Source organism: Ranitomeya imitator, chromosome 7 (assembly GCF_032444005.1).
Source record: "Ranitomeya imitator isolate aRanImi1 chromosome 7, aRanImi1.pri, whole genome shotgun sequence".
Classification (NCBI taxonomy): Eukaryota; Metazoa; Chordata; class Amphibia; order Anura; family Dendrobatidae; genus Ranitomeya; species Ranitomeya imitator.
The window spans coordinates 203,301,550-203,324,129 of NC_091288.1; the positions used below are offsets into that span (position 1 = coordinate 203,301,550).

The 22,580-nt window shown below is 43.4% G+C and overlaps 1 long non-coding RNA gene across 1 annotated transcript in view; it reads right to left on the minus strand.

Moving 5' to 3' along the window:
* The window catches only part of LOC138645263 (uncharacterized), a 29,528-nt gene extending 7,170 nt beyond the window's left edge, over nucleotides 1–22,358 (minus strand). Inside the window, exon 1 of the long non-coding RNA XR_011314721.1 lies at nucleotides 22,029–22,358. This is a non-coding gene — a long non-coding RNA (uncharacterized lncRNA). The remainder of the gene's footprint in view (nucleotides 1–22,028) is intronic.
* Nucleotides 22,359–22,580: the final 222 nt, after the last annotated feature.

A 22,580-nucleotide genomic window follows, 5' to 3' on the forward strand; every position in this document is an offset into this window, starting at 1 on the left:
AGCTGTGACATCACCTTTTGTGAATGGGGGTAAGAGGTGAGCTGTGACATTACCTATTGTGAATGGTGGATCCTATCATATCTACTGTATATAGAGGTGTTATCAGTCATTGTACAGGAGGAGGAGGTGAGCTGTGATACCATCTATTGTGAATGGTGGATCCCGTGTTATCTGCTGTATATAGAGGTGTTATCAGTCATTGTACAGGAGGAGGTGAGCTGTGACTTATTGTGAATGGTGGATCCTGTGTTATCTACTGTATATAGAGGTGTTTTCAGTTATTGTACAGAAGGAGGAGGAGGTGAGCTGTGACATCACCTATTGTGAATGGTGGATCCTGTGTTATCTACTGTATATAGAGGTGTTATCAGTCGTTGTACAGGAGGAGAAGGTGAGCTGTGATATCCTCTATTGTGAATGGTGGATCCTGTGTTATCTACTGTATATAGAGGTGTTATCAGTCATTGTACAGGAGGAGGAGGTGAGCTGTGACATCACCTATTGTGAATGGTGGATCCTGTGTTATCTACTGTATATAGAGGTGTTATCAGTCGTTGTACAGGAGGAGAAGGTGAGCTGTGATATCCTCTATTGTGAATGGTGGATCCTGTGTTATCTACTGTATATAGAGGTGTTATCAGTCATTGTACAGGAGGAGGAGGTGAGCTGTGATATCACCTATTGTGAATGGTGGATCCTGTGTTATCTACTGTATATAGAGGTGTTATCAGTCATTGTACAGGAGAAGGAGGTGAGCTGTGACATCACCTATTGTGAATAGTGGATCCTGTGTAATCTACTGTATATACCGTATAGGGGCAGCACAATGCCTCGGTGGTTAACACTGTTGCTTTGCATCGCTGGGGTCCTGGGTTCAACTCCAACCAAGGAGAAGGTTTCCTCTGGGTTCTCCAGTTTCCTCCCACACTCCAAAGACCTACTGATAGGGAATTTAGATTATGAGTCCCAATGGGGACAGTGTCAATAATATCTGTAAAGTGCTGTGGAATTAATAGCGCTATATAACTAAGTAAAATGAATAAATACCGTACATAAAAATAAATATAGAGATGTTATTAGTCATTGTACAGGAGGAGGTGGACTGTAACATGACATACTATGAATTGTGGCTCCTGTGTTATATACTGAATACAGAGGTGTTAGCAATCACTGTAATCCTGTCTGTGATGATAATGAGTCTGTTGAAAAAAATCTTCTGTACAGAATAGGAAATGTGAGTCTAGGATACTTGTTTTTTTTTTTCGTTTACCTTGGATCACTATGGTAGAGGGAGTCCTAGACATCTCTCCTGACTGTGGCTACTGTTGAGTGTATAACTACTGGCCATAAAGGCAGCGTGTAGCCATAGATCTGTAATACAGAGTCACGGATTACCTCCCAGGTCACCACAACCCCTCAGCGTGCATTCATTTCTATGCCAGCGGTGTCTGACATTTGTGACTGAGGTTGGAGTGGAGAAATGGTCATCTTCAGAGGATAATTGTCGGGGCACGGTATGTCAGAATCTCAGGATAGATTGTGACACAAACGTGTTTGTCCCTGGGCTCTCTAATATTTGGCTGGCGGAGCAGATCCCATTCACAATGTTACTAAGGGGACACGAAGAAAGGACACTGTGTTCCTCTCAGGGCCCTTGAGGGGCATATTCAGGAGAAGCCGTCTTTGTGCATAGATAAAAGCTCTGTGAGGCCTAGCGGGAGAGGGGATTACGAGGGGGCGCACAGGACGCGTAGAGCATGAACAATGACGACCGCCCTCACCTAGTCTTCCCATGGCAGAGCAAGGGGTTAAATCGGCCCACATAACCCAGGGGGGCCAACATACATAGTGCACACTGAGTGATTGGTTTTGAGTTCAACACCCTGTTGTTTTTTTGTTTTTTGTTTTTTTGCTATGCCCCTCTATTGCAAAGTTATGCCCACTGGTAATAATGTCAGATTTCCCCTATAACCCCAGAACTGCCCTGCGGCCATGTTTTGAATGTTCACTATCAGAGGAGAAAAAGCAAATGTCCAAAAGAGACGTCCTAGTTAAAGATCTGGGCACCCTTGATAATAGAAACATTAGTAGTTGTAAAATTTGCAATTTTACACTCATGGAAATATAATTTCTTTAACCGGACAAATCCTTTAATTTACTCTTACAACACTAGACACCACTACAAAAAAAAAAAAAAATCAAATAAAATCATGTAAAATAAATAAACAATAAAATGAATAAATAATAATATAATGACAATAATATAACAAACAATAAGAAATAAATAAAAAATAAATCAAAATCAGATAAATCAAATTTACTAGGAACACACATAGAAATCAAATAATAATAACAATAATAATATATAAATAATAAATAAATCAAATAAGTCAAAATCACCAGGGGCATACATAGAAATCAAATAAATAAATAATAATAATATATAAATAAGAAATAAAATGTAAGTAGATAAAATAAATTAAATCAAAATTACCAGTGGCATACATAGAAATCAAATAAATAATAATAATATATAAATAATACATAAATAAAATATAAATAAAATAAATCAAAGTTACCAGTGGCATACATAGAAAATAAATAAATAATAATAATATATAAATAAGAAATAAAATGTAAGTAAATAAAATAAAATAGGAGGGTACTCCCTCCTTATGTACCTGTGAGCCCTGTTTTTTGCTCATGTTTAATGTATTTGTCTATATTTGCCCCGTATTCACATGTAAAGCACCATGGAATAACTGGCGCTATAAAAATGTATAATAATAATAAATAAAATCAATCAAAATTACCAGTGGCATACATAGAAATCAAACAAATAATAATAATATATAAATAAAATATAAATAAATAAAATAAATCAAAATTACCAGTGGCATACATAGAAATCCAGGGGTTTCATGAAGAACAACCCATTCAATTATCATAATCACATTGATGATATCTAACCACTTAGATGCTATGGTTTACTGCTGACCACAGCATCTAAAGGGTAGACCGTTGTGATCAGAGCTAGCTCCCATCTCAGGCTGGTGTCTGCTGTGTAAAACAGCCGGCATAATTCCTCCCTATGTCTGCCACATATGAATAGCGGATTTTGGGAGAGGTGGGCAGATGCCAGACACAGGGCAGGTCTGTACTTCATCAGGCCCCAGCAGGGCCGGACTGGGACTAAAATTCAGCCCTGGCATTTGAAGTTATGGAGCGCCCCCAAGGGCAGTGATGTACTCGGTACTGGGTCCCTTCACTTCATGAGGGGATGTCACGGTGGCTGACCCGGGCCATGGCCCTTGGGACGTCCGAGTTAAAGGGAAAGGTCTTTAACGGGAATGTTTGTGACGCCACCTGTGGTATTCGGTCAGGGTGACCGATGCTGCTTTAAGGGGGTCCACTGGGGTGATGTTATGGCAGCTAGATGGTATACCTTCCCACAGGTGAAGTATGTCCCCAGGGCTTCCCAGTGTGTAGATGGTGGATGGTGAGAGGCGCAGTGAAGAACGAGGACACAAGGTTGCAGTCTCTTTACCTTTTAGTGAAGACTTCAGGATCCACAGTCCAGGGTACCAGACCAGAGGGCAGGCGGAGTCCGGCCAGTTTGGAGGCAAATCCAGAGTCCCCTTGTCCAGGTAGAAATCAGTAGCCTTCCTCTAGCACCATGGTATTGTAGTACCTTACTGCTAAGCTTCTCATAAGGTCCTCACAACTGTTGAAGATGTTGTAGATGTTATGTCACTCTCTCTGTCCCCCAGATGGATAGGACAAACCCGTATGACCGGTGGCTTGAGGCGTTTTACAGGGACTCTATCATGCCCCAGCCTCTAAGGGGTGCCACCTTGTCTCCTGGGTGTAGGGGCGGACAGGTAATGTGAAATTAGCTGTCCTGCCGGTCTCTGCAAGGCATAAAGGATCGTTGCTCCCTCGGTGTTCTGGCTACTGGGATCCTGCGCCTCAGAAGGAGGCAGCATGTGTAGGGCAGAACTCCTCTGATAGCCACTCCTTTGCTACGACTTCTTCACCCTCTCTACAATACAGTTCTCCTTCAGTGTCTCTTTCTAGAAGCTGCCGCACTTAGGGCAGGCACAGTTCCGTGTCCTTCTGTCTCGACCTCTGACAGGATCCCACGCCTGTCAGGGACCAACTACCTGAGTGAAGCTCAGCCAGTAACTAACTTCATCCCCAGGCAACCAGTTTTACCTAAGTGTGAGGAGTGCCCTAATAAATAGGAGCAGAGCTCCCCCTGGTGGCCTGGAGTGCGAAATGTGTTGCATGTTTGTGATACCTAGATTCAGTTGTCCTTCTTTGCCTCCAAACGTAACATCACTCCCCCCTAGAGGAGAATGATATTACTGCAACGACCAGGACCCTGGGGCGCGGCAGTTACACAGGCCCACTTGTCACATGATGACTGTATAATATCTTTGTAAACTTGTAGGCAGGGCCGTGTTAGGCAAAGTGGTGCCCTAGGCAAAGTTTAAAATGGGGCCCCAAATGCTAACATATTGCACATCACACAAAAGCATTTCAGTTGTATTTACATGCGCTGATCTCAGGCCACTAAATGAGTTTGATCAACAATACTGAAGAAGTTCAACGCTTGTTTCCCGGCCTCTTTCCACCAGCTAAGGAATAATGATGGGACAGAACGATCACTAATAGATCACTAACAGATCACCATACAGTATCATGTTATCAGCAGCACATCTACAGTTTACACTGGCAATGTGCTGCTGAGAACAATGATTTTTGTTCCTGCAAAAACAATCTGAATATGCAGCATTTTACTTGTTTAGTAAAATACACCCCATAGTCCTCCATATATTATAATGTGCACCACAGTCCTCCATATAGTATAATACACTCCCTATAGTCCTCCATATATTGAAATACACTGCTCAGTCCTCCGTATAGCATAATACACTCCTCATAGTCCTCCATATAGTGTAATGTACCGCCATAGTCATCCATGTAGTACAATTCACTTCCTATAGTATAATGCACCCCATAGTTCTTTATATAGTATAACGTATTCCCCATAGTCCTCAATACAGTATAATGCAGCCCACATATAGTATAATGCAGCCACCACCCTACAGAATATAATGCAGCCACCCCAGAGTATAATGCAGCCAACCCAGAGTATAATGCAGCCACCCTATAGAATATAATGCAGCCCCCCTCATAGTTTAATGCAGCCCCCTCATAGAGTATGATGCAATCACCTCTCAAATAATATAAATATAATACAGCCCCCCATAGAATATAATGTAGTCCAGAATAGAATATAATACAGCCCACCTCCCCACAGAATATAATGCAGCCCCATCAAAGAGTATGATGCAATCATCCCTCATAAAATCTACTACAGCCCCCATAGAATATAATACAGCCCACCTTCCCATAATATATAATGTAGCCCCCATAGGATATAATGCAGCCCCCCATAGTATATAACACAGCCTCCCCCATAGAATATAATATACCCCTCATATTATATTACACAGCCTCCACCATAGAATATAATATACCCCACAATAGTATATAACACAGCCACATAGTATATAACACGGCCTCCCCCATAGAATATAATATACCCCCATAGTATATAGCAAAGCCCGCATAGTATATAGCAATGCCCGCATAGTATATAGCACAACCCGCATAGTATATAGCACAACCCGCATAGCATATAGCACAACCCCCATAGCAGATAACACAGCCCACGTAGTAATATACAGCACAGCCCACATAGCAGTATACAGCACAGCCCACGTAGCAGTATACAACACAGCCCACGTAGCAGTATACAGCACAGCCCAGCCCACGTAGCAGAATACAGCACAGCCCACACAGTAGTATACAGAACAGCCCACACAGTAGTATACAGCACAGCCCACACAGTAGTATACAGCATTGCCCACATTGTGGTATACAGCACAGCACGCATCTCTCCTCTCCCCCCCCCCCGAGAATGGCCCCACAGTCCAGTAAAAAAAACACTCCTCACCACTCCTCGTGCCCGCGTTGCTCCCTGCTGCTGCTGCACTGCCTGGGACACCTACAGTGTCAGAGGCAGAGCAGAGAATGATGGGAGAGGGAGCGTTAGCAGATGCTCTCTCCTCCATCATTGCATTCAACTGTACCGGCGTCATAGACGCCAGTATAGTTGAATGCTGCGGCGGCGCTCGTGGAGAGGGTGAGTCGGCGTGCAGTGGCCCACTACTGGGACCGGCCCTTCTGGCATTTGCCATAACTGCCCAATGGCCTGTCCGGCCCTGGGACCCAGTGTTCATGGGCCACTGAGCATTACCAAAACCTAAGACATTATACAGAACCCATGGAGCACTTTCTTATGTTACTGCCACCATGACCAGAAAAGGAAATATAAACATCTGTTATAAAAAGAACAATCCTGCAATAAAAAAAATAGAATTATTAATGGCTGTTATGGATTGAACGGAGAACCGGTCTGCATTTTTAATAACAGTGGAAAGCGGTGCCGAGCTTTTCAGGGATTTATTTCTATGTAACACAATAGGCCGCGGAGAAGTGAAGCTGTCACAATCTAATGCCTGTTCCCTTGGACAGAGAACCCAGAATGCGTTGCGAGCAGAACCTGGATTTAATTAGATTGCCGTGACGGCATAGCACATATCACAAAACTGTCAAGGAATGATGGGAATTGTACTCTCACAAATAAAGAAAGGCTCCATGAATCCCCTGATGACCCCCTACCAATTAAACATTTATGTTACCCTACTTTCTGGTAGTCCCTCATGTTAGATCTCCAACAATCAGATACTAAGAGCCTGCAGATGACCTGAGCACTTGGACCAACTATTGATTTCAGTGGTGTAATACCAAACTTCTCCTGTGGGGGCACTGTAGGGAAATTGGACACTTGCTGCCAGGATTTTCTGTAGATCATCACTGTGATCAGGACTCTCTATAAACCTATTTTTTTAATCAGTCCATTCAATCCTTCTAACAAAAAGGGATTGCTTTAGGTGGACAACTATTTTAAACAATGAGAATGATAAAAGCCGGTGACATGTCTTTTAGGAATCACTCCTGGTCTCATAGTTAGCCAATCATTTTCCAGAAGCTCCTGCCTCTGGAATACCCCTGTCTCTTAATAAGAAGAGGTTGGATTCAGAGCAGTCTCCTAGAGATTTTCTACAAATATTCTGTCCAGTATAAAGAATATTCAAGAGGTCAAGATAAGGTCTGGAAAACCAAGCAAAATTTCAGTGAGTGCTGCTCGTACGATTGCTAGAGAATCAAATCACAACTCCTGCTTGACTGTAAAAGACCTTCAGAAAGATTTAGCAGACTCTGGAGTTGTGGTACATTGTTCTACTGTTCAGAGACACCTGCACAAATATGGCCTTCATGGAAGAGTAATTAGAAGAAAACTTCTCCTGCGTCACCATAAAAATCAGCATCAACCATTAGCGGTTGATACAGCTGATTCTGGAAAAATTAAAAAAGCTGTAATTGTGTGTATGGGGCACTGTAAATCTTGCAATTTTCACAATGAACACTGGGCCTAATATTAGACTTGTATGCTCTATTCTATACAGAAGACTTTTCATTAGTCTCATTTTCATCACAGACAGCAGTACAATCAAAGGCAACACCTCTATATAGAGTCGATAATACAGGATTCACAATAGGTGATGTCACAGCTCACCTCTTCCTCTTGTACATTAACTCATAACACCTCTATATACAGTAGATAACACAAGATCCACCATTCACAATAGGTGATATCACAGCTCACCTCCTCCTGTACAATGACTGATAACACCTCCATATACAGTAGATAACACAGGATCCACCATTCACAATAGGTGATGTCACAGCTCACCTCCTCCTCCTGTTCAATGACTGATAACACCTCTATATACAGTAGATAACACAGGATCCACCATTCACAATAGGTGATGTCACAGCTCACCTCCTCCTCCTGCACAATGACTGATAACACCTCTATATACAGTAGATAACACAGGATCCACCATTCACAATAGGTGATGTCACAGCTCACCTCCTCCTCCTTCTGTACAATAACTGAAAACACCTCTATATACAGTAGATAACACAGAATCCACCATTCACAATAGGTAATATCACAGCTCACCTCCTCCTCCTCCTGTACAATGACTGATAACACCTCTATATACAGTAGATAACACAGGATCCACCATTCACAATAGGTGATGTCACAACTCACCTCCTCCTCCTGTACAATGACTGATTACACCTATATACAGTAGATAACACAGGATCCACCATTCACAATAGGTAATATCACAGCTCACCTCCTCCGCCTGTACAATGACTGATAACACCTCTATATACAGTAGATAACACAGGATCCACCATTCACAATAGGTGATGTCACAGCTCACCTCCTCCTCCTGTACAATGACTGATAACACCTCTATATACAGTAGATAACACAGGATCCACCATTCACAATAGGTGATATCACAGCTCACCTCCTCCTGTACAATGACTGATAACACCTCTATATACAGTAGATAACACAGGTTCCACCATTCACAATAGGTGATGTCGCAGCTCACCTCCTCCTCCTGTACGATGACTGATAACACCTCTATATACAGCTAATTACACAGGATCCACCATTCACAATAGGTGATATCACAGCTCATCTCCTCCTCCTCCTGTAAAATGACTGATAACACCTTTATATACAGTAGATAACACCGGATCCACCATTCACAATAGGTGATGTCACAGCTCACCTCCTCCTGTACAATGACTGATAACACCTCTATATACAGTAGATAACACAGGATCCACCATTCACAATAGGTGATGTCACAGCTCACCTCCTCCTCCTCCTGTACAATGACTGATAAAACCTCTATATACAGTAGATAACACAGGATCCACCATTCACAATAGGTGATGTCACAGCTCACCTCCTCCTCCTGCACAATGACTGATAACACCTCTATATACAGTAGATAACACAGGATCCACCATTCACAATAGGTGATGTCACAGCTCACCTCCTCCTCCTGCACAATGACTGATAACACCTCTATATACAGTAGATAACACAGGATCCACCATTCACAATAGGTGATGTCACAGCTCACCTCCTCCTCCTGTACAATGACTGATAACACCTATATACAGTAGATAACACAGAATCCACCATTCACAATAGGTAATATCACAGCTCACCTCCTCCTCCTGCACAATGACTGATAACACCTCTATATACAGTAGATAACACAGGATCCACCATTCACAATAGGCGATGTCACAACTCACCTCCTCCTCCTGTACAATGACTAATAACACCTCTATACACAGTAGATAACATTGGAGCCACCATTCAGAATAGGTGATATCACAGCTCACCTCCTCCTCCTCCTCCTGTACAATGACTGATAACACCTCTATATACAGTAGATAACACAGGATCCACCATTCACAACAGGTGATGTCACAGCTCACCTCCTCCTGCACAATGACTGATAACACCTCTATATACAGTAGATAACACAGGATCCACCATTCACAATAGGTGATGTCACAGCTCACCTCCTCCTGTACAATGACTGATTACACCTATATACAGTAGATAACACAGGATCCACCATTCACAATAGGTAATATCACAGCTCACCTCCTCCTCCTCCTCCTGTACAATGACTGATACCTCTATATACAGCAGATAACACAGGATCCACCATTCACAATAGGTGATGTCACAGCTCACCTCCTCCTCCTGTACAATGACTGATAACAACTCTATATACAGTAGATAACACAGGATCCACCATTCACAATAGGTGATATCACAGCTCACCTCCTCCTGTACAATGACTGATAACACCTCTATATACAGTAGATAACACAGGTTCCACCATTCACAATAGGTGATGTCGCAGCTCACCTCCTCCTCCTGTACGATGACTGATAACACCTCTATATACAGCTAATTACACAGGATCCACCATTCACAATAGGTGATATCACAGCTCATCTCCTCCTCCTCCTGTAAAATGACTGATAACACCTTTATATACAGTAGATAACACAGGATCCACCATTCACAATAGGTGATGTCACAGCTCACCTCCTCCTGTACAATGACTGATAACACCTCTATATACAGTAGATAACACAGGATCCACCATTCACAATAGGTGATGTCACAGCTCACCTCCTCCTCCTGCACAATGACTGATAACACCTCTATACAGTGGGGCAAAAAAGTATTTAGTCAGTCAGCAATAGTGCAAGTTCCACCACTTAAAAAGATGAGAGGCGTCTGTAATTTACATCATAGGTAGACCTCAACTATGGGAGACAAACTGAGAAAAAAAAATCCAGAAAATAACATTGTCTGTTTTTTTAACATTTTATTTGCATATTATGGTGGAAAATAAGTATTTGGTCAGAAACAACATTTCATCTCAATACTTTGTAATATATCCTTTGTTGGCAATGACAGAGGTCAAACGTTTTCTGTAAGTCTTCACAAGGTGGCCACACACTGTTGTTGGTATGTTGGCCCATTCCTCCATGCAGATCTCCTCTAGAGCAGTGATGTTTTTGTCTTTTCTCTTGGCAACACGGACTTTCAACTCCCTCCAAAGGTTTTCTAAAGGGTTGAGATCTGGAGACTGGCTAGGCCACTCCAGGACCTTGAAATGCTTCTTACGAAGCCACTCCTTCGTTGCCCTGGCGGTGTGCTTTGGATCATTGTCATGTTGAAAGACCCAGCCACGTTTCATTTCAATGCCCTTGCTGATGGAAGGAGGTTTGCACTCAAAATCTCACGATACATGGCCCCATTCATTCTTTCATGTACCCGGATCAGTCGTCCTGGCCCCTTTGCAGAGAAACAACCCCAAAGCATGATGTTTCCACCACCATGCTTTACAGTAGGTATGGTGTTTGATGGATGCAACTCAGTATTCTTTTTCCTCCAAACACGACAAGTTGTGTTTCTACCAAACAGTTCCAGTTTGGTTTCATCAGACCATAGGACATTCTCCCAAAACTCCTCTGGATCATCCAAATGCTCTCTAGCAAACTTCAGATGGGCCCGGACATGTACTGGCTTAAGCAGTGGGACACGTCTGGCACTGCAGGATCTGAGTCCAAGGTGGCGTAGTGTGTTACTTATGGTAGGCCTTGTTACATTGGTCCCAGCTCTCTGCAGTTCATTCACTAGGTCCCCCCGCGTGGTTCTGGGATTTTTGCTCACCGTTCTTGTGATCATTCTGACCCCACGGGGTGGGATTTTGCGTGGAGCCCCAGATCGAGGGAGATTATCAGTGGTCTTGTATGTCTTCCATTTTCTAATTATTGCTCCCACTGTTGATTTCTTCACTCCAAGCTGGTTGGCTATTGCAGATTCAGTCTTCCCAGCCTGGTGCAGGGCTACAATTTTGTTTCTGGTGTCCTTTGACAGCTCTTTGGTCTTCACCATAGTGGAGTTTGGAGTCAGACTGTTTGAGGGTGTGCACAGGTGTCTTTTTATACTGATAACAAGTTTAAACAGGTGCCATTACTACAGGTAATGAGTGGAGGAAAGAGGAGACTCTTAAAGAAGAAGTTACAGGTCTGTGAGAGACAGAAATCTTGATTGTTTGTTTCTGACCAAATACTTATTTTCCACCATAATATGCAAATAAAATGTTAAAAAAACAGACAATGTGATTTTCTGGATTTTTTTTTCTCAGTTTGTCTCCCATAGTTGAGGTCTACCTATGATGTAAATTACAGATGCCTCTCATCTTTTTAAGTGGTGGAACTTGCATTATTGCTGACTGACTAAATACTTTTTTGCCCCACTGTATACAGTAGATAACACAGGATCCACCATTCACAATAGGTGATGTCACAGCTCACCTCCTCCTCCTGTTCAATGACTGATAACACCTATATACAGTAGATAACACAGAATCCACCATTCACAATAGGTAATATCACAGCTCACCTCCTCCTCCTGCACAATGACTGATAACACCTCTATATACAGTAGATAACACAGGATCCACCATTCACAATAGGTGATGTCACAACTCACCTCCTCCTCCTGTACAATGACTAATAACACCTCTATACACAGTAGATAACATTGGAGCCACCATTCAGAATAGGTGATATCACAGCTCACCTCCTCCTCCTCCTGTACAATGACTGATAACACCTCTATATACAGTAGATAACACAGGATCCACCATTCACAACAGGTGATGTCACAGCTCACCTCCTCCTCCTCCTCCTGTACAATGACTGATACCTCTATATACAGCAGATAACACAGGATCCACCATTCACAATAGGTGATGTCACAGCTCACCTCCTCCTCCTGTACGATGACTGATAACACCTCTATATACAGCTAATTACACAGGATCCACCATTCACAATAGGTGATATCACAGCTCATCTCCTCCTCCTCCTGTAAAATGACTGATAACACCTTTATATACAGTAGATAACACAGGATCCACCATTCACAATAGGTGATGTCACAGCTCCCCTCCTCCTGTACAATGACTGATAACACCTCTATATACAGTAGATAACACAGGATCCACCATTCACAATAGGTGATGTCACAGCTCACCTCCTCCTCCTCCTGTACAATGACTGATAAAACCTCTATATACAGTAGATAACACAGGATCCACCATTCACAATAGGTGATGTCACAGCTCACCTCCTCCTCCTGCACAATGACTGATAACACCTCTATATACAGTAGATAACACAGGATCCACCATTCACAATAGGTGATGTCACAGCTCACCTCCTCCTCCTGTACAATGACTGATAACACCTATATACAGTAGATAACACAGAATCCACCATTCACAATAGGTAATATCACAGCTCACCTCCTCCTCCTCCTCCTGTACAATGACTGATAACACCTCTATATACAGTAGATAACACAGAATCCACCATTCACAATAGGTAATATCACAGCTCACCTCCTCCTCCTCCTGTACAATGACTGATAACACCTCTATATACAGTAGATAACACAGGATCCACCATTCACAATAGGTGATGTCACAGCTCACCTCCTCCTCCTGTACAATGACTAATAACACCTCTATACACAGTAGATAACATTGGAGCCACCATTCAGAATAGGTGATATCACAGCTCACCTCCTCCTCCTGTACAATGACTGATAACACCTCTATATACAGTAGATAACACAGGATCCACCATTCACAATAGGTGATGTCACAGCTCACCTCCTCCTCCTGTTCAATGACTGATAACACCTCTATATACAGTAGATAACACAGGATCCACCATTCACAATAGGTGATGTCACAGCTCACCTCCTCCTCCTGCACAATGACTGATAACACCTCTATATACATTTGATAATAAAGGATCCACCATTCACAATAGGTGATGTCACAGCTCACCTCCTCCTCCTCCTGTACAATGACTGATAACACCTCTATATACAGTAGATAACACAGGATCCACCATTCACAATAGGTGATGTCACAGCTCACCTCCTCCTCCTGTACAATGACTGATAACACCTCTATATACAGTTGATAATAAAGGATCCACCATTGACAATAAGTGATTGGGTTAATTCCAAAAATGTGCTGAGTGTGTACAGCACTGTAGAATATGATGGCGATATATGCTGTATGTAATGTGTCACTAATATATCCTCCCATTCCCTATCAATATTATTCCATAAAATGAGAACTCGGAACTTCCTTACATGGGTCTTCATACTATTATTTCCAACGCCCTTTCACTTCCCACTCATAGAATTAGACAGCATTTGGCCTCAGGAGCTGTGAGCTTTTTTGACACATTAAAATAAACCGAGAAGCAATTTAGCCGAAGACCTCCATTTGTCAACCTTATGTGGTGCATGACTCATTCTTAATCTTACAGCAGATTTCGTCTAAAAGGATAATTAATGCCTTAGAAATAAATATCACCTTGAGACTCGGACGTGTTCACCATACTGTTTAAGTAGATGTGAGACGCGTAAATAGGAAATTCCAAAGGGATCGGCTTGTACGAGGGAAAAAGTAAGTGACTAGATCTGCTTGGCCAATGACCCATATCTTATATATAAGAAACAGTTCCTTAAAGGGGTTGTCAGAATGTTTTTACATATGAAAGTAGAGGCATGGCTGAATCGGCGTTTGTCCCCCGATAAAAATGATACCTTTATTGTAAAGATCCGATCTACCAGTGATGAGAAATCAAAAGTAAAAGTCACATACAAATCAGCCTGGGAGAGCACTTAGCAGGTTTTTGACACGCCTACTAATGCATTCTAGCCTCATTTGCATATTGGTTAAATGCTAAATTTCTCATGACTGGCACATCGGATCTTAACAACGAAGGTATCATTTTTATCAGGGGAAAAACCTCTATACAATGATACAATGATATCACTAGTGCCCAGAACCAGCCTTATGTCGGATGATGCTTAGTGCAGTGCATTTTGTTGGCATCTATTATGGATTATCGATATACAATATCTATATATTTAGAATTGTGCCCACATTACACTGCCGTACACTGGCAATCACCAAATACTGTGTCCAAGTAGCAGGTCCCCATAGGGCTTAAAGGGTTTTTTCCCCACGAACAAACTTAATTTTAAAGTTGTTTTTAATCAATACATCTTGGAATAATTCTGATTTTCACAATTGGATGTGTTTAAAAAAAAAAATGTTCCTGTGCTGAGATAATCTTATAAATATGCCCCTGCCTGTGTACTGTGTAATGGTCGTGTCCGACCATACAGGAACAGCAAAGTAATGGCAGACCTGGAGATGAGACTATAACCCATCGGACAGTATCTGTCCACTAAGATCAGCAAAAATTTAAAGGGCTTTCCTGAATGTAGAAAAAGACGTTTTTTTTTCTGCCTGGTACCCAGTATAGCTGTGGAATGGAGCCATGTTGCAGTACCAGATTCAACCAATAGATAAGAGTGGCGCCATTCTGCAAAAAACACCAAAATGCAGATAACCCCTTTAAAGAACTTTCTATACAAAGCGGTAATTTACAATGCAAATGAAGCTCGCAATAGATTGCTATATTTCTCTTCACTGCCACCTGCTTTGTCGTCTTACACGGGGTTTTTTTTTAATATAATTACTGCCCTCTTGGATTGGCAGGAGTTGCCATTGTGGATAGAGGTTTAACTCTCACATTGCCAGTTTACGCACGGCCTGACCCTTGGGCTCCTGTCTGCGCGGCTCCTGGGGCACAGGAAGGTCATATTTGATTTGCGCAGTAAATACACATAAACACAAAGTTGGCTAAATAAGGGAATTCTCCACCCTGCAGGGAGAGAGATAGCGCGGCAGAAAACGCGGAGGTGGCACGTCAGCTCTCAACTCGTGATATTTTCTGCGGATCCAAAAGAACAAAGAAGGTGCATGACACCATGTAAAGGTTTGTACGAAATGAAGGGAGAACCTGCGCGCCGGCTCCGAGCAGATGCCAACGCGTCAGCGCGGCGAGAAGGAATGTCAGGAGGTCAGACTGGCGCAGAAGATGAGGAGGCACGGAGGAGCGGGGCTGCCCATCACTGCCTGTGTGATGGCAGCGTATGACACCGCAGATGGTGAACGCTAAGATCACTGCGTCTGCGTGGGCTGCTGTCTCCCCCAATCTTAAGAACGGGGGTCTCTAGAGAAGACGTCGTGTGCGTGGGAGAGACGCGCAACTCGCCCAAATATGAAGACTATTATTAGCCTCATTGTTTGCTTTTCTGGGCAACGTATTTACGTTACTAGAGGACCATTCACACGTAGTAGATATGGGGCTGGTGGTCCGCTGCAGAAAATACCCTATTATAGCTCCTTCAGGACCCTCATCTAGTAGCCAGAGCAGAGAATTAGTGCAAACATCATCCCCAGCATGTCTGTGCACTACACGGCAGCACATTGATTTCAATTAATATTATGCAATGCTTCATATCCCCTGCGGAGGCACTGTAGGGGACTCAAACACTTGCTATCAGGCTTCCATTAAAGGGGATCTGTCAGCAGGTTTTTGCTTCCTAATCTGAGAATACCATAATATAGAGACCAAGACCCTGATTCCAACGATGTGTCACTTATGGGGCTGCTTGCTGTCATTTTGATAAAATCACAGTTTTATCAACAAGAGATTAACATTCGAGGACTACTTAGCCTGCTGCCAGGTAGCAAACCCCGCCCCCAGCACTGATTGGCAGCTTTCTGTCTATGCACAGTGTACACTGAAAGCAGCCAATCAGTGCTGGGGGCAGGGTTATACAGAGCACAGAATTCAGAAAAATAGGAAATCTGCAGCAGATAAAACTGATTTCATCAAAACCTCAGCAAGCAGTCCAGTAAGTGACATATCACTGGAATCAAGGTCTCTATCCCTACATCATGATGCTCTCAGATGGAATAGCAAAAATCTGTTGACAGATTTGCTATTTACTGCTAATCCCTGGGAGCCCCATCAGCAGGCACTATGTTATAAGTTTACTGTCAGTGGACCAATTAAAGGCCTTGTCCACAGGCCTAGCTTGGTTTAATATAAATATATATATATATATATATATATATATATATATATATATATACATATACATACACACACACACACACACACCAGGGCTGGCTCCAGATTTTCATGGGTCCTGGGCGAAAGAGTCCCGGTGGGCCCCTTTAACACATACCACAATTCATAATGTACGGATACGGCAGAGAAATATAGGTATAGTACAATGCCATAGATTTCACTTACTTCTTACATTACATGAGTGATATCTATTGTGCATTCTACATTAGCTCAGAAACCGGACACTATAGTCCTCTATACAGAATAATGAGCCCCATATATTCCTCCAAACAGAATAATGAGCCCCATAAATTGCCCCATACAGTATAATGGCCCCATATAGTGCTCCATACAGTATAATTGGCACCACATAGTCCTCTATACAGAATAATGAGCCCCATATATTGCTCCAGACAGAATAATGAGCCCAATAGTATGCTCCATACAGCCTAATGAGCCTCATATAATGCTCCATACAGTATAATGGGCACCACAGAGTGCTCCATACAGAATGAGCCGCATATATTGCTCCATATTCCTTGACGCTGATCTCTCCTTCAAACCACATATCCAAGCCCTTTCCACTTCCTGCCGACTGCAACTCAAAAATATTTCACGAATCCGTTCATTCCTCAACCATGAATCTGCAAAAACCCTAGTCCATGCCCTCATCATCTCTCGCCTTGACTACTGCAACCCCCTGCTCTGTGGCCTCCCCGCTAACACTCTCGCACCCCTCCAATCTATTCTAAACTCTGCTGCCCGACTAATCCACCTGTCCCCCCGCTATTCCCCGGCCTCTCCCCTCTGTCAATCCCTTCACTGGCTCCCCATTGCCCAGAGACTCCACTACAAAACCCTAACCATGACGTACAAAGCCATCCACAACCTGTCTCCTCCATACATCTGTGACCTCGTCTCCCGGTACTTACCTACCCGCAACCTCCGATCCTCACAAGATCTCCTACTCTACTCCCCTCTTATCTCCTCTTCCCACAATCGTATACAAGATTTCTCTCGCGTATCACCTCTACTCTGGAACTCTCTACCACAACATATCAGACTCTCGCCTACCATCGAAACCTTCAAAAAGAACCTGAAGACCCACCTCTTCCGACAAACCTACAACCTGCAGTAACCACCGATCCACCAAACCACTGCACGACCAGCTCTACCCTCACCTACTGTATCCTCACCCATCCCTTGTAGATTGTGAGCCCTCGCGGGCAGGGTCCTCTCTCCTCCTGTACCAGTTATGACTTGTATTGTTTAAGATTATTGTACTTGTCTTCATTATGTATACCCCTCCTCACATGTAAAGCGCCATGGAATAAATGGCGCTATAACAATAAATAATAATAATAATAATAATATGGAATTGACCCCATATAATGCTCCATACAGAATAGTGAGCCACATATAATTCTCCATACAGTATATGATGGGCCCCATCTATTGCTCCATATATAATGGGCCTCATATAATGCTCCATACAGTATATGATCGGCCCCATACAGTATACGGAGTCCCATATATTGCTCCATACAGAATGGGCCCCATATAATACTCCCTACAGAATGGGTCCCATATAATGCTCCAAAAATAATTGGCCCCATAAGATGCTCCATGTATAATGGGCCCCATATAATGCTCCATATATAATTGGCCATATAAAATGCTCCATATATAATTAGTCCCATAAGATGCTTCATATATTATTGGCCCCATATACTGCTGCTCCATATGTTATTGGCCCCATATACTGCTCCATATTGAATTGGCCACATAAGATGCTCCATATTAAATTGGCCCCTTATAATGCTCCACATATGGGCCCCTTCTGATGGTCCCCATATATTGCTCCAAATATTAAAAAAAAAATGAAATACTCACCTCTCGGTGCTTGACGCTGCTCTGCTCTGGACTCCGCAGCGTCGGAGTCTTCCTGCTCTCTATGCTGCGACTGCTCAGGCAGAGGGCGTGCACTGGTGATGTCATCGTGCCCTCTGACCTGAACGTCACAGTCAGAGGATGGAAAACGCTGCAGCGCTGGAACCGGGAGAGGTAAAGGTACCTTCACACATAACGATTTCGTTAACGATATCGTTGCTTTTTGTGACTTAGCAACGATATCGTTAACGAAATCGTTATGTGTGACAGCGACCAACGATCAGGCCCCTGCTGGGAGATCTTTGGTCGCTGGGAATGATCAGGACCTTTTTTTTGGTCGCTGATCACCCGCTGTCATCGCTGGATGTGTGACGCCGATCCAGCGATGTGTTCACTGGTAACCAGGGTAAATATCGGGTTACTAAGCGCAGGGCCGTCACCGCTGTGCTCTGCTTTACGGCCGGCCGGCGCTGACACAGTGCAGGGAAGCTGACGCTGGGGGACAGACACCGGAATGTAGGTATGTACGTTTTTTTTTTTTTTAACTTTTACAATGGTAACCAGGGTAAACATCGGGTTACTAAGCACAGCCCTGCACTTAGTAACCCGATGTTTACCCTGGTTACCCGGGGACTTCGGCATCGTTGGTCGCTGGAGAGCTGTCTGTGTGACAGCTCTACAGCGACCACACAACGACTAAACAGCGACGCTGCAGCGATCGGCATCGTTGTCTAGATCTCTGCAGCGTCGCTAAATATGACGGTACATTAAGTATCGCAAGTGCCGGGGCCTGGAGCAGGCGGGGGGTCCACTCGCGGGGGCTGGCACTATAGCGCACCAGTGTCCCCAATGGCGAGTGGGCCCCCTGCCTGCTCAGGGCCCTGGCACTTGCCCGGGTGCAGACGCCGGCCCTGATATACACACACACTAATCCTTCACTACTCCACCATACCATGCCCATTGGTCACTCCTCAGATGGTGACAGTACATACGACTGCTGCAGTCAATCACTGACAACCCCTTTAAGTGTTGTAATAGTAACATAGTTATTAAGGTTGAAGGAAGACTTTAAGTCCATCTAGTTCAACCCATAGCCTAACCTAACATGCCCTAACATGTTGATCCAGAGGAAGGCAAAAAAAAACCATGTGGCATAACGTAAGCTCCAACTTGGGGAAAAAAATTCCTTCCCGACTCCACATACGGCAATCAGACTAGTTCCCTGGATCAACGCCCTATCAAAGAATCTAGTGTATATACCCTGTAACATTATACTTTTCCAGAAAGGCATCCAGTCCCCTCTTAAATTTAAGTAATGAATCACTCATTACAACATCATATGGCAGAGAGTTCAATAGTCTCACTGCTCTTACAGTAAAGAATCCTCATCTGTTATTATGCCTAAACCTTCTATCCTCCAGACGTAGAGGATGCCCCCTTGTCCCTGTCTCAGGTCTATGATTAAAAAGATCATCAGAAAGGTCTTTGTACTGTCCCCTCATATATTTATACATTAAAATAAGATCACCCCTTAGTCTTCGTTTTTCCAAACTAAATAGCCCCAAGTGTAATAACCTATCTTGGTATTGCAGACCCCCCAGTCCTCTAATAACCTTGGTCGCTCTTCTCTGCACCCGCTCTAGTTCAGCTATGTCTTTCTTATACACCGGAGACCAGAACTGTGCACAGTATTCTAAGTGTGGTCGCACTAGTGACTTGTATAGAGGTAAAATTATGTTCTCCTCATGTGCATCTATGCCTCTTTTAATGCATCCCATTATTTTATTTGCCTTTGTAGCAGCTGCCTGACACTGGCCACTGAATATGAGTTTGTCATCCACCCATACTCCCAGATCTTTTTCATTGACGGTTTTGCCCAGAGTTTTAGAATTAAGCACATAGTTATACATCTTATTACTTCTACCCAAGTGCATGACCTTACATTTATCCCCATTAAAGCTCATTTGCCATTATTCAGCCCAAGCTTCTAGTTTACATAAATCATCCTGTAATATAAAATTGTCCTCCTCTGTATTGATTACCCTGCAGAGTTTAGTGTCATCTGCAAATATTGAAATTCTGCTCTGAATTCCCCCTACAAGGTCATTAATAAATATATTAAAAAGAAGATGGCCCAATACTGACCCCTGTGGTACCCCACTTCTAACTGCGACCCAGTCCGAGTGTGCTCCATTAATAACCACCCTTTGTTTCCTATCGCTGAGCCAGCTCTTAACCCACTTACATATTTTCCCCTATCCCCATTATTCTCATTTTATGTATCAACCTTTTGTGTGGCACCGATCAAAAGCTTATGAAAAGTCCATATACACTACATCCACTGGGTTCCCTTGGTCCAATCCAGAACTTACCTCTTCATAGAAGCTGATCAGATTAGTCTGACATGAACGGTCTCTAGTAAACCCGTGCTGATACTGGGTCATGAGGTTATTCCTCTTCAGATACTCCAGTATAGCATCCCTTAGAATGCCCTCCAGGATTTTACCCACAGTAGAGGTTAAGCTTACTGGCCTATAATTTCCGAGTTCAGTTTTTGTCCCCTTTTTGAATATTAATAGAAGCATTCAATGTCTACAATGTTATACATTTCATTGCCTCTTCTCAGCTCAACTTAACCTTAAAGGGCTTGTTCGGGACTTTAGCATTTATGACCTCTCCTTAGGCTATCCGATTGGTGGGGGGTGATACCCAGCACCCCCGCCGATCAGCTGTTCCCGGTGATGGGTATGTGGTACTGCACATCAGCCCTCTATTGATCTGAATAGATGGTGGTTGTGCAGTACCTGGCTGTGGCCACTACACAATCGATGGCGCTGTGCAGCTCTGTAAGTTAGCAGTTGCAGCCACCACGGACACTGGGAATATCTGATTGGCGGGATGCCGGGTTTTCTATGTATATAATGGCATTGTGCTCAAGATTTAACAATACAATTCTAAAAGTGCTAATTCACTGATAACTAAACATGTAGTCATTAAAAAAGGGTTTAGGGACATTTTTAATTTGGGGCTAAAAAATCCTTTTTGGGCAATGGGGTATATATTACACGTTTGCCTTCTGGCAGCAGAATGAGTTAACTGAGAATCTATCAGTGAGCTTATTCAGATGGAATCTATTATTTTATATCGATTTTTTTTTTTTTCTGAGCTCCTCTCAACCACAGACCACATCAACGTTGAATGAGCAGAGGAACAAAGACCCTGTAAGAGCCAAACGGAGCAAAATTTTTAATCAAACCCAATTGCAAAAATTATTTTTAGCCCGAAATACATGCATTTAGGTACAAAAAAACAAGTATATATAGGATATATAGCTGTATGGCCAGAGCTAGCCCAAAGCATAGCAGGAGCCTAGGCCATTATAAATGGCGTCCGTGTCACAGCGTGGCGACAGTGACGGTGTAATTGCCGAGGATGAGGCCTCCAATTTCAGCTCCCGTAACAAGGACAGATTACGTTATTATCGCAGCCTGACTCATGGCGCTCGTCACCTGCACATATCTCCGCTCCTCCGACTTTCCCACTGCCTCCTCTCCTGCTGCATTGTCTCCCTGGTTCTCCTTCCTCCGCCATCGGCGTCGTGTTTTCATCGCACCCCAAGGTCTTTTTCGCCGCTATACAATAAAAATGCCAAGGGCCTCATCTGCTATACGCCGCCAGTACGGAATGTTCTGGATTCCGCATCAATTAGCGGATACGAGTAACCTCGAGTGTTTCACGCCGCCGCCCCATGCTGAGCACTGCGCCGCTATTGTCTGCTGTGAATGGGCTATCCTTGTGGGATCTCGTCTCTAGCTTGCCCTCAACCATTTTCCTAAAATGCCGGCAGACAACAGAGCCTGTCATCTAGTTTTTTAGCCTTGGATTAAAAAAAAATAAAAAAAAAGCCCTGGTGGTCCTGCAGACCGTGAGATGATGTCATTGTGCAAGCCTGGCTGTGGGGCTGACTGCAGAAGACGCGGGAATCAAGTAAAGATGGCCGTACATATTAAGGTCACCATACACAATAGATTAACGTCCGCCACACCCGCCAATTGGGACGG